Source organism: Scylla paramamosain, chromosome 1, assembly GCF_035594125.1.
Source record: "Scylla paramamosain isolate STU-SP2022 chromosome 1, ASM3559412v1, whole genome shotgun sequence".
NCBI classification, from domain to species: domain Eukaryota; kingdom Metazoa; phylum Arthropoda; class Malacostraca; order Decapoda; family Portunidae; genus Scylla; species Scylla paramamosain.
Genome location: NC_087151.1, coordinates 2,210,001 through 2,217,500, shown reverse-complemented (window position 1 = coordinate 2,217,500; position 7,500 = coordinate 2,210,001). Strand labels below are relative to the sequence as shown.

The window sequence follows — 7,500 nt, the reverse complement described above, 5'->3', positions numbered from 1 at the left end:
CGCCGTCCTCTTCGGCTGTAGTTAAGAGCCATTTCCTGCAGCTTGCCTCTTCTCTTCGGAGGTAATTGCGCTTAATTCCCAGACGCGGCCGTAATGCCGATGTAAAATAACGTTACGAGCGGAAGCTGTTTGTTTTGGTCCTCATGAACAGCAAATGGAACCATCACCTCAGTTATAAATATTCATCGACACAAGTACAATGGCTTTTGCCCGAGGAGTAAATTACATGCACTCACACTGCTTCTTTCTGTACGCGTCCACAGTCATGTACGCCCCTCCCCTCTCTCTCTCTCTCTCTCTCTCTCTCTCTCTCTCTCTCCTCTCTCTCTCTCTCTCTCTCTCTCTCTCTCTCTCTCTCTCTCTCTCTCTGTGTGTGTGTGTGTGTGTGTGTGTGTGTGTGTGTGTGTGTGTGTGTGTGTGTGTGTGTGTGTGTGTGTGTGTGTGTGTGTGTGTGTGTGTGTGCATAATATATATTCTGGATACTAGATAGATCGATAGATAGATAGATAGATAGATAGATAAACAGATAGATGAACAGATAGACAGTCACACAGAACACAGTCAGCGAACACCAGCGTGAGTGCCGCTTTACGAAGACTCGGAGTGAGTGGAAAACACCTTGCTTATGTCTCAGGATTTTTTGTACTGCTGAATTCATTGTGATAAAAAGTATGCAGATAAGATTAGGAAAGCAACGTCGACGGTCGACGACCTGAGCGGAAATTATTTTGTTTTATAAAGTGTAAAACGCTACGGGACATGACACAGGTGCGGTGGTGTTTTGTCCGTCATTGCCGCAGGAACTACTGTCACGGCGCGCCATCTAATTGATAATAATTCGCACACAATGAGTCGCCTCAGAAGTTGCCATGATGCAGCACCGCCCTGTGTATGGGCGGCGAGCGGGAGGCGGCGAGACTGGGGTTTCCTCATCATAAGATATTTGTAGTTGGACACGCTCCATTATCAGCCTTTTAATTGCAGATCTTATATTAAGTTTAGTGGCGCATTTATCCTGAGCGGCGAGGGAAGTTAATGGAATGTGCCGGCTCGGAGTCCGACAGTCTGGCTCGTAAGTTCCTCATGGATACGGTCTGGCGTTCCCCGCTGAGGCCTGGGCTTGACATGTCTATTGGAGACGTCTGAGTGTGTCTATGTTTACTGCTTACTTCAGGAGAGAAAGGGATTTCTATCACACTACGCGAAATGGTGTTGAATATCTAAGTATCTGCTTCGCCTCTCGCAGAAAGCTGGGCGATGTTGGTGCCTTGACGAGGAAAATGTGATAATAATGTGTGAGTGGAGGTGCCGCGTGCTGCATGCTGAGACACTGCTAATGTGTGTTCGTAAAAACTTGTCTAGTTTTGTGCCACGCACAGAAAACCGTGCACGTCAACTCTTCGTGAACGAGACTCGTGGGACCTTCTGAGGCGCACAGACTCCGGGCGAGGCTGCAGGAGACGTGACGTATTTGCCACAACTCTGATGAAGCTCCTTACAATAAATGGTTACTAGGAGAGAGATTACACTTGGATAGATTTTTTATTAGTATTAAGGTGGACCTGAGCGTCTCCCAACCCCTTCAGCCCCAAAACCCTCCCAAACACCCTCGCCATTCCGAGTGTGTCGCCTCAAGACCCGACACCATGACCTCTTAAGGCAGCGAGCTGACCCGCCGCTACACGCCCCGAGGGAAAAAAATTACCCGACCATGATGTCAAATATATCTGTTGTTCAAAATTGACTTAAATAAAAAGAAATTTAAACAGAGGACGATTAAGTACTAATTAATATGATGTTATCGCCAACTGATAAAAGTAGTTAAATTAAAAGTTACTTGATCGCCTCCGCTTCGGGTCACCTTCGGAATAAAGGCTCTGTCTGTCCGCATCACGTACTTATTATTTATTATCGCGCACTGTTTTTATATCTGATGGGTGTATATTTTTTCCTGCTTCACCGAAACAGCAATGAAAGGAAGCAACGTAAAATCAGTACTATCTATTATCTCTATCTGGAGGCACTTCTTGTCGCTGGGCGGAGAACAAAGACGAGTGTCGGGTCTCCGCGGCGTGCTGGGGCAACAGTGCTCAGGCTTCCTTCACCACCGGGCGTCAGGGTGGGCTGCTGCAGGGCTCAGTGGGCGGGTGGGCGTCCTGTGCCCCGCTGCCCGCAAGGGTCAACGGCAGGGTCACGCGCTTCCCCGCGTAGTTTGTCTGTGCCTTGACGCACGATTGGATAATGACGGGCCTGAATGGCTTATATTACACTCGGGAGGGACTCTCCACTCGCAAGTAGTGCTTGAGGCAGCGGCCGGAAACAAAAAGATAGGAGAACACACACCATGTGCGGACGAATATATCCTCTCCCTGACCAGTGTTCAGGGAATTGTTTTCACCTGAACACGAGAGTTCTTTTCTTTGTATTCCCACGCCACCCACCATAGGTTGTGGGGCAGCACGTTTCGTCACTAGACAACATTTTTCTTGTCTTTTATTCTCATTCTTGAGTGGTATATGAATATGTTCCGTGTTTCGTGTTATGCAACGTTATCATTCGGGGCAAGCGACGTCAGGGTTTGTTAATTCTCTTACCGAAGCCAAAGCTACGTACATCATGAGAGCCTGTTCTACCTACGTGGCATGTCGTGTCGCAGAGCTACCGGTTCCACGGGACTCAAAAGACATTCACTAAAAAACAAATGATAATCTGAGCAAGATAAAGACACAACAGGTGACGCACACGCCATGTTCATGGCGCGGTGAGGCCAGATTTAGTGGACTTTTATAATTTCCGTCTATGTTCCGTCACATCATTTAGTTGATGTTGACGGCAATTGCTTTCACTGCAAAACGCCAGTAGTTGTTGAGCGTCCACGGAAGGAACAGGTTTTGTAGACAAATACTGACTGGACCACCTGCAGGACTCACACCCACACGCTCCCTGCAGGCCGCCGCGGCATTACTCGCTGCACTACTGTGTCGCAGCTCTTCCCGGGAGTACATCAGAATCTTGCACGTAGATTCTCTGGTTCCCTGGCTGGCTGTGCAAGACCAACGCACCCTGCAAGTTTGAGAGGGAGGACTTGGGGCATCTGCAGCTGGCCCACACAACACAGCACGAAGGTTTGCCTCAGGGATCTCCGGTGGTAAAGCCGCGTTCGTCAGTCGCCTCGGCCGTCTGCCAATAATCATTTACCGTCTGTCACAGGAATCTAGTACTTTACTTGTCGTCAAAATAGATACCTAGCATGTCCCTCCAGCTTCTCCTTGAACTCTTCCCGCGAGTGCGCTGCGGCAGCCTGTGCTTCCGGCGCCTATTAGGGAGATCATCACCATCAGCTACGACCGTCATATCATCAGAAGTTATAAGTTTGCAATAAATGAGTGTAACGATCGCCAGACTCCCTCATCTCCATCACGGATTCTTTATCGATCGCGGTTCCCTGTGGGCTGGCGGGGAGCTGCTCTCAGTTTTTCCTCAGACACGCTACGCAGACGACTTTGAAGTAATAACTGCAGCCACGGGTAATGACGGGGCTCGGCGGGACATTCAATATTTTCGTCACACACACACACACACACACACACACACACACACACATTTGATGGCTTCTGCTCGGGAAGATTTTAATTGTATTTCACTACCAGAACTGTTGTTACTGATCATTCCGGTGACTGCTTCATTATTGGTTAATTCCGTCGACGTCAGAGGGCGACAATTTAGTTTTCGTGTCGGTTTCACTGCTGAGGATAAACTTTTTTAGGGCGATTCTTGTCGTCGCCGTACATAACCTTGTTATTTCGTATTCCAGACACGGATTTCTTGCAATCCCTTCTAAGTATCGATAATTCTTTGGGCGACGTATTATTCGTTGATAGTGTTATGCTTTGTGCTTCGTCCCTCACCGAAACGCGAACCAAACGATGCTACTCGAGATTCTCTCAATGGCCTGCAGTTGCAAGGAACCAGTCAATACACTTTATGCAGAGAAATGACAGGCTACGTCGCCTCGTTCCTCAGTGTGCACTTCCAAAAGAAAAAGAAAAATAAGACTCAGTCGTTCACTCCCATGGCCTGAATGTCTGCATCTGATCGACGCTGGATATTGTGAGCCTCACGAGATACGAGTGCAGTGTTCTTCTCCCTCCCTCCGCCCCTCCGCCCCTCCGTCCCTCCGTCCCTCCGTCCTTCCAGACGCCGCATCGATGACTAATGAAAAACGTGCACAGTGCAGTAAATCCTACCAGAGGCGAGGACAATAACAGCCGCCAGAATGGGATGCAAGTAAAAACTGTAGAATTAATTAGGAACGTCGCCGGTGCACGGGCGTGAGGGGCGTGAGGGTCAGCGGGGTCGACTTTCCTCTGCAGGGAGCGAGGCTCTCCAAGGGAACCACGCCTGTACCTGCCGGTGAACTGCAAGACATGACTGTATTTGTTGTAGCCATTGCAGTGAGGTGCTCGGCGTGAACACGTGCAGCACGACGCGATGTCGGGCAAGTGATTTTGTCCTCAGATAAGTCCTTCACTTGAGTCATTTGTAAAGCAGCACACAAGTATAGCACAACAAATATAACTCCTGATATTAGAAATCGACCTGTATCATGGCATTACTAATATTACATGTCCATGTATTCATTATGAAACTCATGTAGTGAGAGGTGCGCCTCGCCATCACCATAGTCACGCACCAAATATTGTTTTCAGTTATTTATTTATTAAATTATTTATTTATTTATTCACTTTTTTGTTTATTTATTCATATCTTTATCATGTACCATCTCAATGAACTTTTCACGTTAGTACTTCAAATGATAGTTATGGATAAAATATTTAACACCACACCTTGCATCGATCACACTCATCGCGGAGGCAGCGACAGGCCGGGAGGCAAAGTGCTTGTGCCGCCTCCTCTTCGGGTCACACTCGCCTAACACAAACCCTCAGGCTGTGGATGCAGCTCAGTAACCTCGAACACGGCGAGGTACTGCCCTCACGGGAACTCCTCGTCAAGAAGGGACTAGCGAAGCGTTGTCTGCAAATACTTATAACAACACAGCTCACGGCAAAAGAGATAAAGGAAAACGAGCATTGCAGCGACTCCCGCGCGGAAACAATCACACAAACAACAGGCTGAGGGACGCCCACGGAACTCTACCTCTGAAAGCGGATAACTTTCAGCCCAAGTGACTCCCCAGCGCGGCCTCGCACTCCAGCCAAATGCATGCCGCCCACATCTGTCGCTGGCTCGTAATGACGTACAGTCCTTACTTGGAATGTTGGAATCAGCTTTCCATAAGTTTCAAGAGAACATTGTGGATGGGATGTAAATCTTGAGCGTAAACACTGCTTTACGTCACCTCCTCCTCTTTTTTATTCTCTCCGCCTAGTAACTTAAAGAAAGAGCGGGAGGCTTCACCAGCACCCTGTACTCCACGACAACTCAAGCTTTTCCTCTTCGTCAACCACCATTATGAGCAGGCGGAAAATGACCTAAAACTGGTCCAGTATATCGATTGCTGCCAGGCTGACAAGAGGACGGTATAAGCTGTGTGTGTGTGTGTGTGTGTGTGTGTGTGTGTGTGTGTGTGTGTGTGTGTGTGTGTGTGTGTGTGTGTGTGTGTGTGTGTGTGTGTGTGTGTGTGTGTGTGTGAGAGGCTGCGAAGACGTGTTATTTTATGCTGTGTGTACGTGTGGTGAACATGTGCATGTGTTATCATCTAGTGTCCTTTCCAAAGACGTATGATGCGTAACCACAGTTATGCTTAAAGGATGCCACGTTAATCTTGCTAAGGTGGCTTTGTCTTCGTCTGGATGTGAAAAACTTGTCACTCATGGTGACTGAAAAGTGAAGTTATTGATCCCATAACACGAATCTGGCTTGCAATTTCACAGAAAATTTACAGTCTAAATGTAACCTGGACGAATTTTTCTGTAAAATATTTTGTCTTAACAAGAATCACATCTGCAGGCAAGGGGTAAATTGTGTCATCCACTAAATAAAGTAAATCTCATTTCGCAGTAATGTATCCAGTGTCCCTATCAGGTGCTGAGGGAATACCGACGGCCAAGAGGCACGGTCCGGTGCGCCTTCGGTCATCCATAAAAGACAAGGAGCTGGGAGCAAATACCACGCGGACACAGCAAGCAACATAATGATGCTATAATTATTGCTCTTCAAACAGTGACTGCCGCGATGCCTGGGACTGAACCGCCGCCAGCCACGGGTCGATATGAATGTGGTCGTCTGTGGACACGATGACCATCGCCACCAACAACCAAACTGACCCCACCACATCGTCTTTCTTTTCGTCCTTACCCTTCCTGCACCCCTTTGTTCTCCCTTTCTACAAAAATGGCAGGTTTCTTGCCATGCTGCGATGGTGATGGTACTTGAAGGAAGTCTCGCCTTTCGTCGCTAACTCAGGATATTAGGATTTCAGCGGCCGACATGCACTTGAGTGTCCGCTGGGAGACGGTCCTGACCGCCTAAAAGCCTTTTATTGACACACCACATGGTCAGTTGATACCACTCATTCTCGGAAGAATCCCAAGGCCGACCTCAAAGCCTCGATATTCCCAGAATCACTCCGTCTTACGGCGAAGAACTATTTGATAGCAAACATGATTTCTCGGACCCTGACCCAGGTGACGCTCCTCCTCCAGATTAGTGTGGACCTTCAGCAGACCTTTCGGCATCAAGCACGACCTGACAGACTATAATAATCAATCAAGAAATTTTCATTCTTTGGCGAAACTTATGACTTTTTCCCATATGCCATCACATACAAATTTTTACTTCTGAAATCATTCTCTCAAAAACTGACAAATGAAAAAAAAAAAAAAAACACGAAGCGGGTTTGTAGCGCTCATCTCATTCAAGTTCTTGCAGCATCACCATCCATCCACACACCCAGTCCTGCCCCTCGCACCTGGCTGCTGACATTGACGCTGGAGGGCAACTTAGACGTAATTCTCCGTCAGACAATGTGAGACAGTGACTTCATATCGTGTCATCGTCTGTGGTAATCCTCATATAATATCACACGACTTCTGAATTATCCGAGGAGAGAAAATTTGAGAGCCTTCCGATGAAAGCTAAAATTTTCCCCTTCTCATGAAAAGTATTCATCGTGTGGCAGACTGGAGGATAACTAGCGATCAAAGCCCGGCAGTGAGGACCCAAAGGCTGTCTCGGATAACACATGTGACTTGTCTTCGGTAGTTTGTAAAGCTTTGTTCGCGATTCACTTGACTAATACACAAGTGTGGAAGCATCATAGGTATCAGCAGCATGCAGCAATCCCGGACGCCTCTGTGATGTATGCAGCATTATTAGCACCTCTGATTTATGACTTGCAAACTACCGGCTGCTGCTGTTACAAATACAAATCCAGGCCGCCTTGAAGTCACCGTGACCTTGTTAAGACTCAAAACGGGAGGGCGATCCTTTCTTGATGCTCGTTGAGACTCATTTATATGCTTCACTAGACCGTCT

General features: G+C 47.6%; 1 protein-coding gene across 6 annotated transcripts in view; it reads right to left on the bottom strand.

Moving 5' to 3' along the window:
• The window catches only part of LOC135111741 (uncharacterized), a 383,652-nt gene that overhangs the window by 209,965 nt on the left and 166,187 nt on the right, over nt 1-7,500 (bottom strand). The window lies entirely within an intron of this gene.